The sequence below is a fragment of the Saccostrea cucullata genome, unplaced genomic scaffold (genome assembly GCF_032062105.1).
Source record: "Saccostrea cucullata isolate Sc308-1 unplaced genomic scaffold, CSIRO_AGI_Scuc_v1 ctg2056, whole genome shotgun sequence".
NCBI lineage: Eukaryota > Metazoa > Mollusca > Bivalvia > Ostreida > Ostreidae > Saccostrea > Saccostrea cuccullata.
Window position 1 is genome coordinate 56,608 of NW_026937066.1, and position 11,945 is coordinate 68,552.

At 30.1% G+C, this 11,945-nt stretch overlaps 1 long non-coding RNA gene across 1 annotated transcript in view; it reads right to left on the reverse strand.

Annotated features, from left to right (window-relative positions):
- The window catches only part of LOC134247170 (uncharacterized), a 61,760-nt gene extending 53,544 nt beyond the window's left edge, over positions 1-8,216 (reverse strand). The window contains exons 1-3 of the long non-coding RNA XR_009987777.1: positions 8,141-8,216; positions 7,793-7,993; positions 6,178-6,255 (exon numbers count right to left, since the gene is read on the reverse strand). This is a non-coding gene — a long non-coding RNA (uncharacterized LOC134247170). The remainder of the gene's footprint in view (positions 1-6,177; positions 6,256-7,792; positions 7,994-8,140) is intronic.
- Between the last annotated feature and the right edge of the window lie 3,729 nt (positions 8,217-11,945).

The window sequence follows — 11,945 nt, forward strand, 5'->3', positions numbered from 1 at the left end:
AATGTTTACCATTCCTAATTAGAGCAATTGAAAGGATCAGCAAAAATTTGAACATCATTTGTTGATTTACAAAGGAGAAAAAGACCTTAAAATTCTTCATAATGTAATCAAGACTCGTGCCTTGTTTTTGTTTATATACTGTCAAAGCACAAATATTCGTTGGGAATTTATATAATTAATTTCGTTTATTTCGCTGAAAATATCACGATATCTATGGCAAAGTGAGATTCAGGAAATTACTTAAAATCGGCTTATCATATTTAGAATTAATATCTTGATTGCAAAAAAGCTTCTTTGAACGAAGATATACTAGTAGATTTAACCAATGTAAACCAAAACAAGACACTTGCCTTGTTAACATAACAAAGTTTAGAACCTCCAAATCTATCTTGTATCTCAACAACTAAAATTCAAATTTTTGATGATCATAAAAAATACCTTAGCTAAGTATAAATAAAAAAATAGAAAAATAAATTCGGAAACAATTCAGTTGAAACTGTGTCCACGTCCCGTTACATGTAATAATGTTTATTTCATTAGACATAAGTGTTTTAGAAACAGTTTCTACATCTAATATAAACTTATGTGATTAATGTCCGCCTTGTTTTCTTCATTTTAAACATATCAAACAATTATATTTAACACTTTTAAAAGTTTGTATTAGTATTTTTCAGTCAGCTTTTAGATCAATTATGCCAAGAACTGCTTTTTACGAGCTTCCTTATAATTATTTTAAACTCACCTGAGACAAAGGCTCAAATGAGCTTTTCTGATCAAAATTTGTCCGTTGTCTGTCGAAGTTGTTGTCGTTGTCGTCATCGTCCTAAACTTTTCACATTTTCATCTTCTTCTCTAGAACCACTGGGTCAATTTTGACCAAACTTGGCACAAAATATCCTTGGGTAAAGGGGATTCAAGTTTGTTAAAATGAAGGGCCAAGCCCTTTTCCAAGGGGAGATAATTATGAATTAATAAAAATTTAATGGCATCTTTTCAAAATCTTCTTTTCAAGAACCACTGAGACGGGAAAGATGAAACTCAAGTGGGGGCATCCTCAGGTTATGTAGATTCAGGTTTGTTCAAATCATCACCCCCGGGGATAGTGCGGGGCCACAATGGCTGATCAAAGTTTTACATAGGAATATGTAGGAAATTTTTTTTTAAAATCTTCTCCAGAATCACTGGGCCAGGGACGATGAAATTCATGTGGAAGCATCTTCAGGTAGTGTAAATGCAAGTTTGTTCAAATCATGACCCCCGTAGGTAGGACAGGGTCACAACGGCTGATCAAAGTTTTACATAGAAATGTATAGGGAAAAAATCTTTAAAAATCTTTATTCAAAACCACAGGGCCAGTAAAAATGAAAATACTGTGGAAGCATCCTCAGGTAATGTAGATTTAAGTTTGTTCAAATCGTGACCCCAGAGTATATGGAGGGGCCACAATGGCTAATCAAAGTTTTATACAGGAATACATAGGAAAAATCTTTTTAAAATCTTCTCAAGAATAGCAAAGCTATGATCGTTGATGTTAATATAGAAACATCCTCAGTTAGAGTTAATTCAAGCATTTATATAATGACCAGGGAGGCAAGGTGGGGCTATGATGGGCAATCAAATCTTTAGATAGAAATATATAAGAAAAATCTTTAAAACTCTTCTTTTCAAGTATGGCGAAATTATACATGTATGCTTATGTATGCTTTAGTGATATAGTGAGATGCTCAAGTAATAAAAAAATCAAACCCCCCTCCAACAACAAGTTAACCTTTCAATACTATGCTGATTTGTGTTTTAACTAGCCCATGTGCTCAGGTGAGCGAAGTGGCCCATGGGCCTCTTGTACTACTTTACCTTTGCTCCTTCTCTGATTTTTTTGTTTGTAATTAATTTTTCGTACTATGTTTTCTAGTATCTGAGCCATCTGAGATTAAATCCGCAAAAATATGCATTTTTATGATTAAATGATATAAAAATTTTGGTTAATTTCTAATCGCCAGGATTTCCTTGCCCACATAAGGAAATTTCCCTGCATATGAAAAAAATTGAGAACTTAAACTATTATGTAATATAGAATTTAAACTGTTTTTTTTTTGTATGATTCATAATCTCTACTTCATCAAATCCTCAGCTGCACACATGGGGCAAAGATATTGATTGTAATAAATGTTTATACTAGGTGTTTATAGTAATATACACATCATATGCATTAATACAAGCATTATATTAATTTGTAAAAACCCAAGGTCTGTTTCAGTTAGTCACAATTATTTGATCGGCATTTTTGCACCAATTTCTGATATAAACGTATTCTGTATCCAAAAAACATCTACAAATCATGATTTAAAAAAAAAAATCTGAATTGAGTTTCTAATTGGATTGTACATGTTTTTTTCCCCTTTGTTTATGTAAATAAGTATCTGTCATGTAAAATTATATCCGATTAAATTGGTCAATTTTCTCCCCAAAAATAGTGAAATAGCGTTATTCATAGAAAACTTAACACGTGTTCCGTTGGTTGATAGGATTTTTTGCATAATGTCCTTAGCTCGATTTTCTTTCATTAGACAGTCACCAAATGTGTATATATACAGCTGTGATAATATCACAATGATATGCCATTGAATTACTTGGTAAAAAAATTATTTTTGGCAGAAAAAGAACATTCATTTTTTGACAAATATGTTATTTTTATTTACCAGCAGTAAACAACAACAAACTAAGAAAAGAAATGGCATAGATGGCTTTTATACTCTGTTATTGTTGAAAACAATGAGTCATGCGAAATTAAGCTAAGGAATATTTTAAATCTTGCATTTATGCAAGTAACAACCCATCTTTAAAGAGTATTTTATCAAAGACAAATTAAGGAATATGTATGTTTCAATTATCTTAATAAAACTTTTAAAAATTGTGGCATTCTAGTTCTTCATCAAGTATCCTCGGTTTCTTTGATAAACTTAACTTTGGTGAGTAAAATGACGATCTTTAATTTGAAGATTAGTCTTTGTGCTTGACGATAGGATCATAGACTCTAAGCTAATGATGTTTTAATATTTTTTATAAGTTCAGACAAAGTAAAGGTTTTTATTGTTATATGTATACTAGTGAACCCCTTTTCTTGTCAGCACATTTTAGTTTTATATCCTCATCAAATTATTTTGATTGAATTAAATGTATGACCACTTAAAGATGGCAATGATCTTTTTTTTCATTTGCCAACAATATTTACATGATATTTAGATTCTCATTATAAAGATCATTATGATATCATTCATTGTTACTGTCGTAAAATCGAACACGCCCTTGTCTTTTAGTAAATGTAGTACATGAAATACGTATGTGAAGATAACGAACAGAATTCAAGTTGAAAAGTCCATAAAACAATACAAAGCAGGAACAGAGAAAACATGGACATCCATAACATCAGAGGTATAATAAAGAAATTTTACCTAAAGATGATATTAATTTAAAAATCTTGAACAAAAAATTATCTGTGTAAAATGTCCTTATTTGAAAAAGGATTATCAAATCAACAAGTTAAAAAAAAAATTATCAATATATACATGCAGAACATTTTTTTCTATTTTACACATGATAAATAAGATGCGATTGTGAAACACTGATGCCCCCCCCCCCCCCCCCCCCTATGTCAGCTTAAAGGAAGCGTTGAACTTTCTTTCTCAAATGCAAGTCAAATTCCAAGGTCAAAGTCAAAAGGTTAAAATTACTGAAGGTATCCAAACGGTCTTGTAATAAGGAATGAACCTGTGAAATATGAAAGATCTAGTTTTTAACTGTTCAAAAGTTATGGCCAAAGATGAAGACTTTTTGAAAGTAGGTAAAACCTCTAAGGTCAACATCAAAAGATCCAAGATATTTATACTCATTGAAGGGCTTGTCAAAATAAATACACAAATAAGGTTTGGAAGGCCTAGTACCAAATGTTCGAAAATTATGACCAAGGTGTAAGTTAGGTAATATTGTGTAAAAGTAAGTTAAACTCTAAGGCCAAGAGGCCAAAGAACTTTATTCGGAAATAACCAAAATTCCCCCCCCCCCCCAAATCAAACTTTGATGGAGGTATCTTTAATTAAGTTCTTAAACAGGGGAGTATATGCTGACTTCAAAGCACTGAATATTTTTATAAGAAATGACGTCATATGTACTTAATGACGTCACAAATATGACGTAAATTTCAGTTTTTAATGAATTCTACAGAAAAATGTACATATTTCGTCGATATTTTGAGTAAAAGTCACCGAGCGCATGTGTGTTCAGGATCAATATTTTGATATAATGTGTAGAATGATAATATCAATGAAATATGTAAATATTAATCCTGAACAAACATGCGCTTTATAAATTTAAAAGCTAAAACTGTTGAAATTTTTTCCATTTTGTCCTCTTTCTGAAAAAAATTCTGAAATTGGACTAGTTTGTGACGTCAGAAAAACAAAAATTGTGAATAAACTGCTTTGAAACTATAATATGTTCTGTTAATTTATATTTCTCATTCAATTTATTGAATTCAGCACATTTCATGAAGTTTTCAAAATGTAACTTTTGTGGGGGCAAGTATATGTAATATACCGCATATAGTTCTTTGGTCAAGAAAGCCCTGTCAAAAGGAATGCACCTCTGAAATATGAAAGTCATAGCCTCGTCCACTTAAAAGTTATGTGCAAGGTATTAACGGACAAACAGACAAAAACAGACGGATGGATGGACAGGACAAAAGTTTTATACCCCCTTTCTTCGATGATTGAATCATAAAATATGAATTTTAAGACCTAATAAAGATGTTACGTTTTCTGACTAGATGATTTAAATTGGTTGCTGTGAAGAGATTCTGTATACACTCACACTTCCGTCCTTCATTTCAAAATCCATAAATGCTTCCAGGAACATTTTCATACAGAAAATGTATAATTGTAGATTCGGTGTGATATCATCTGGTTTTCTGTAAAATTCACATAAAAAGTATTTTCAACTGTTTTCAACTTTACGTAATTAAGTATTTATCCATATAAATGTAATTGCTACATTGTACATGTAAAAAAATGAATTTCTGGTTTGAAATACAATTTGTAGCTGCCATATTACATGTAGTTTTAAGATTAACAAAATACCTGTCAATGAGAAATATTCAAGGGTTGATCCTAACACCATGACAATAATCAGATGGTAAATAGAGCGCTCTCTGACAAAACCGGTCTTAATGACATAAGCTTTGACGTTGAGAAAAATGTGTTTATTGTTACGTCGAATTTTCGCGTCAAAAACGCACATGTTTCTTTTTTCTTCCTTTCCACTCTCCGTTGTTCTGTTTCTTTTTCATTGTGAACGTATAAATGAATACGTTTTATGACTGTGTGAAATAAATTTCTTTGGCATTCGAAATATTTGCTTAAGATACCCCGAATCGATATTCTGATATATTTTAAATTGTTATTACTGTACGAATGAATTTTACATCTGCATTTTGCAAACAATTTGAAGGTCAATGTACACAATACTGTACTTTTATTCGCGTACGAGACATTTTCGCGAGTTTCGCGAGAGTCTTGTCATCGCGAACCGGTTCTTAATGTGTCCATTAACAAGAGAACCTAAATAGGCTTGATCCTGAAAATTAATCATCGCGAACTTGTTTACCCCGATAAATCACAAAATAAAGTCGACGCCAAAAAAGTTGGTTTACAGTAAAGAAATGCTTTATCAAAATTTTGTTCAGATATTTTTGCTCCTATTTTGTATTGTTTAATGGATTTTTATCTTCTTGAATAATGTTTATTATCTCCATATCTTTTTAATTTCATTCAAGCTTTCCTTTTAATTGTATATAGGTTATATTTATTTTAATTCAAATGCTGCTAAAGTGAAGATAAATCGATTGAATACATGCTTGTGGAACGCTTGTTTTTTTTGTAGTTTCTTTGTATATATATATATATATATATATATATATATATATATATATATATATATATATATATATATATATATATATATATATATATATATATATATATATATATATATATATAATTTCAAATGAATTTTTTTTAACCATTCCCGATCACTTCAAAATGGAGAAAAATCCCCTTTTAAGAAATGTCCCCCCCCCACCATGTCGCAGTTACAATTTTTTTGCATTTTAATACTAACATGGACAGGCCTGTGTCTCCGTGACTTGTTTCTTTTCTTTTTGTTCTAAAAGACAACGTCCAACTATGCAACTTTGCAGTGACCCTGAAATGAAATCATTAAATACAGACAGATAAATCTATAGGTCTTATTACTGTATAATGTACAAGTATATATCAAATGGAAAAATAAGATACTTAAGGATGCCTTAAGATTTCTGACATTTTAATTTCAGATTTATTTTATTTTGCGAAATATTTTTCATTAATTAAGAGCAATTCTCTGTAATTACCAAAGTAATTCTGAAAGGGTCTGGCACGCATAGTCTCAGATTTTCTTCAAACTTGGCATATAGTATCTTCCTAGGGTAAAACTTATATGTATGGCATAATTTTTTTCTGGACACCCTTTGTTACCATGGTAACCAGGATACAAATTTTCCGATATATAGGGCTAATTTGTGCATGGCAATCTTGCTAAAATTACACTTTTTACACCATCTGTGCTGAACCCATATTTATGATTAGAACCCTGATCTAATTTCTCATGAAACTACAACATAAACACTTTCAAATGATATCTTTAATATGTTTATTAATTATTTGAAAATTTTGTAATGCTTTGTCAAACAATGGCAAAATAACAACGAAATTTAGTCAAAACTGAAACATAACACCATTTTGGGAAGAAAAATAAAAAAATTAGCAGAACTTTCACAATGTATCACTTATTTCATCTGAAGGTACTTGTCACAAGTAATGAAAATATTAAAAAAAAAACATTCATGGTCAAATAACAACAAATGTTGACTATAACAAAATGAAAAATAATAAAATTGGCATTTCGCCAAAAAACAGCTTTGATGAATATTTCATATAACAAGATATATTTGTTCTTTTTAAAGTAAAAATTCAATGAATTTAAGCTTAAAATCTGTAAAATCAATGAGACATTGTTAGCTGACCCATAAAAGAATATTTTTTCATATCTATAGGCGAGAATATGACCATAAATACAGACACCCCCCCACCCACCAATTTCTAGCACAATACAAAAACAGTCTTCTATTACTCATTACTTCAATTAATAATGCTGCATCATACATGTAATTTCTAAATTACATGTTTTTATAAAATATGAACATGAAACAAAATACTTCAATCCAAAACACAAAAAATTACAAATTTACTTTCTACATATGATAGCACAAAAGGCTATAAAGTATTGGACAAGAATTGTTGACTTGTGAAATTTTTTTTTGAACCTCCATCAAAATTATCAACTGTAATGTATTTTAATTAGCAAACCATACCATATACAATTTAAAGTAGCTCTAAACAAAGCATGTGTATCAAGAAGTGATCTACAGACTTTTCTATAAGGAAAAAATTATCATATAAAGGTACCGTATGCACATTGAGACTATAAGTTCATTTTCAAAAAGTACCTGCAATTATTTCTACTCGAAAAATGCTATGAATTATTCATGAACAGAGAACTTTGTTGTTGACTTTTAGGAAAATAAATTTAAAAATTAATTCAATTACTTATTCTTTGTCTAAAGAAATCAGGGGTTGCCTAGAGATCTTAGTCTATCTTGTCCTTTTTTACTTTTTGTTATGCAAAAATTGTAGAAACTTACCTAATCTGTTTTGATCAATTTTGCAATCAATATTGATATCTTTAGATGAATATGAACATTTTGTGTTCTTCTTATGTTCCAGTTTCAAAACGACATCAGCAGCGTATTTGATTTGTACTCTCACATAATTGTCCTCTGATGCAGAGTTTATTATTGCACATTCTTGGGAACAGTTCCTCAAATTGCTTAACGAAGCATTCACTGTAATCAAGAAAAATTATGAAAAAATAATCCCAAAATATATATACATATATATATTTTTTAAACGCGGTCATAACTTTTTTTCAAATTATAACAATATAATGAACAATTATAAAGATCTTACGTCAACCACTATATGTAATTTACCTGACGAACTGGACAAACAAGTTGAATTATTAATTAATTTATGGTAAAGGTCCGTTGCTTTGTGGACACACCCCCTAAGATACAAAAATTGCTATAAGAAAAATGCTTATTTTCAGGACAAAAAAATCAAATACCTATAAAAAAATGCACATTCATAGGTTATTTAATTTATGATAGCACGTGCACATATCATATATTCTAACTAAACTTATTTCATTCTTCTACTCGTGTTTAATCGTTTAAATATTAATTGCAACTACCACCTGCATAAACCAAACAAAAATACTAACATTACCAACGCTTTATTAATTCAATACCCAAATATGGTTTTGTTCTATCCGACCTCTCTAAATGCATTCAACGTTGCAATATATAGTCATAGATTTTACTGTTAAAACTTTCCAACATTTGTTAAAAATGCATGCCTTTTAAGGTAGAATATAAAAGTTTACTATGCTGTTTAGCAAACAAAATGCATGATCGCTATCTTGAAAAAAATAATGTCTAGAGCTGAGCACAATTTAGAATAGGATTGTCCGCCATAATCGTTTATTCCATTGCTGTAATATAGGGCACCTATATAAACCGCTCAATTAGACACTGTTTAGTTGTTACCAGTGGAAACGGACGGGAGTTACAAAGCACTCGGTAGCAACAAGAAATAACTGTGTACTTCTAAAGAAGGAAAGATAGATAAAAACAGATTACAACAGTTGCACAGGAAAGTGTAGCTCAAACAAAAAAAAATACTATAGTTAACTATTAAAATAGTTAATCAAAGTGTCCAAGTTATCACTACAGTAAATAAACGTTTTCAAAAGTTTTACCAATGTAAACTTTAGTAAACTCTAGTATTGTTTTGTTCGGGAGTTTACAAACAAATACAAATAGACATAATTGCAATAAACTGTAAATGTAAACATAAATAATGTCAGAAATCCAGCACGACCACTTGCCGCCAATCAACGCCGGATCCATAGCCAAAAAGCTACAAGTGATAGCTTTTGAAAAAGCTCGTTTGACAATTAATATATGAAAAAGTCATTGTTTAAGGGACTCCGACCCTCAGGAAGGACAACTCTTTAATTCATAATTTAATTCAAAAAGTCTAAAAAGCTTGAAAGAAGAAGGTACGGTTTTAGCTTTTTTGCGCCCTAAAATTGTAATGACATCAAGAAGTTTTATAACTGGCTTAAATATTAGTTAAATAAATGACTCTGATAAATCAGGAAAAAATATGGTATGAAGGTTTACCATTCTGCAAATATGACGTCATTAATGTGAAGCATTTCTCTATTTTCAACAGAAAAGCCTCAAAATGGTCACGTTAATTTTTTGATATTTTGTGCAAAATTCAATAACAAACCACATATCTCAAGATTTTTGTCAGCGATGCCTGTGGACAATGTTATCTGAAAGAAAATTCCATTGAAAATTGGTGTCTTCTGCAACTTTTTAAGAAAATACGGGAAAATGCACATGTTTATGACGTCATAATTGGCATTTAAAAACACATGTGAGAAAAATGACTTGTATGACTTTTCTGCATTGAATTTCAATTATTTAAAAAGCATGAGTTTTCAACTTTTACACCAGTTTTATTATTTAGAAAATCATAGGGCAAAATTTGTATGGAAACAATACCTTCTTCTTTAAATATTTTCATGCAACAATTTTCATTATATGCCTCTCAATGTGCTTCAAGGTTCTTTAAAAAGCTCCATAAATAACTTCTAATCTTATATCATGTTAATAAACATTGGTATCTAAAAAAGCTTTTTCGGGATAAAAAAATTCTACTTTTAATTAAACCTTTCTGAGAAGTTCAAAGAACATTGAAGCACATTGAGAGGCATATAATGAAAATAGTTGCATGAAAAGATTTATTTTTCAAGCTTCATTTAAAGACTTTTTGAATTAAATTATAAATTAAAGAGTTGTCCTTCCTGACTGAGGGTCGGAGTCCCTTAAGGGGTCCCGACCCTCTGCTATCAAATTTCACTCAGAAAATATTTCTAATGTATATTTTCATGAACAACAATAACATTAGAGCCACATGGAAAATAGTTTGATGTAAGAAGCGCAGCTTATTTTTTCAGAAATGATTTTTTATTTCAGATCATGATATGAAGAAATTTCAACATAGAGAACAGAAACAGTAACAATTTATTATCATAACATTTAATTTGAAATATGAGGTGTACATGAAAACAATACTTAGTATAATACGTGTTAAAATCATGTCAGAAAACATCATGAAGCGATGCTTCCTAAGTCAGAAAATTACAATGTTGTATGTGGTTGTAAGAAAAAAATACATCTGTGAGGAGGAGTTATCTTTCTTCTAAATATTTCTTTATATGAAAAAAAAATGTCATACTTATAAAAATTCTGAATTAAGTACTCGAAATATTAAACCATTATTAAAATGGTCTTTTAAAAAATACAACTAGTACTTATTCTATTTAAAATGCTTTTGAAGTAGGATTTAAATGTTTTATTTTTAAATATAATAAAACAATTATTAAGAGATTGGCAAAAGATATGGATGATAATGTTTCCCTCATATAACGTTAAATTGACTACTCAGAAGTCTAAATTAGGAAACTCTGATTAAGAAAATTGTGAGTAGTATTCATATTTTGACTCTGAGAGTCATACTCTGACTGTCTCTGAGAGTTATCTGTCATTTTAGAGGGTCGGTACCCCTTAAAAGTGTATGCAGAAAAATATTGATCGATTGATTGTAAAATGGTGTACGTCCCATTAAACAGGTCGGAGAGAATACTCGAAATCGGGTATTATCCTTGAAATTGCGTGTAATACCCGATATTAGGGTATCGTTAAATCCGCGAAATCGGGTATTCCGTGCACCTTTCTATAAAAACTAAAGAATAAAGCAACGGCGCATTATGCAGTTACTGTTACTTGTACATCAGTATCTTGTGGATTTATTTTTATTAAACCTAATTTATATGGTTGTCAAATATGTTTAAAATCACACGACAAACACTGCTGGGGTAACAAAGAGGACACAATGGCGTTATTATTTTCAATATAATTTCTAAAAACAAATAACTACACCTCATTTGTCTTTATTTCCCATCAAAGTATTCGATATACTTAATTTTATAATTTGTGCACTATTCACAAAATGTGAAACTTTGAAGAAATTAAACGACTAAGGCTGTATTATGTATTTTTACTAAGAAATGTATGGCGTCCCTTTCACATGAAATATAAATTACTCATACAGTTAGAGAGTACAGTACAAGCGAGTTATAATTGTATATCTCTACCATAATAGAATACCAACGTTATTATAAAGAGGAAAATAAAATAAGATTTAATCGATACGAGATATGCTATTTTATCTTTATTTTGTGCATTTGTGTGAAAATTGAGAGCGAGAAGTCATGTGAACAGGATTTTCTTTTTTTGAGGGAGGGGGGGGGGTGTATAAATAAAAATTAAATTGTACATCTTTTCATGAGCTTATAATACATTGGAGTTTTAATTGCGCCTTGGAAACTCTTGTCTTACTTTTTGGGAATATAATTCCTCATCGGACATTAAAATTTCATCATAATTGTAGCCACTTCCTTTCTTTATTATACTATTTGATAGACAGGATAGATGTTACCTTCTGTTGTCTTTTTTACGCATTTTTTTTATATCGCTATCTTTTAAAAAACGTCATGATAATATGCTATACAACGCACTATCTGAATGGTTCTAAACAATATGTCAGATTTTTCTTTTAGCTATTTTATCATTGACACTTATTACTCATGGCAATAACTTT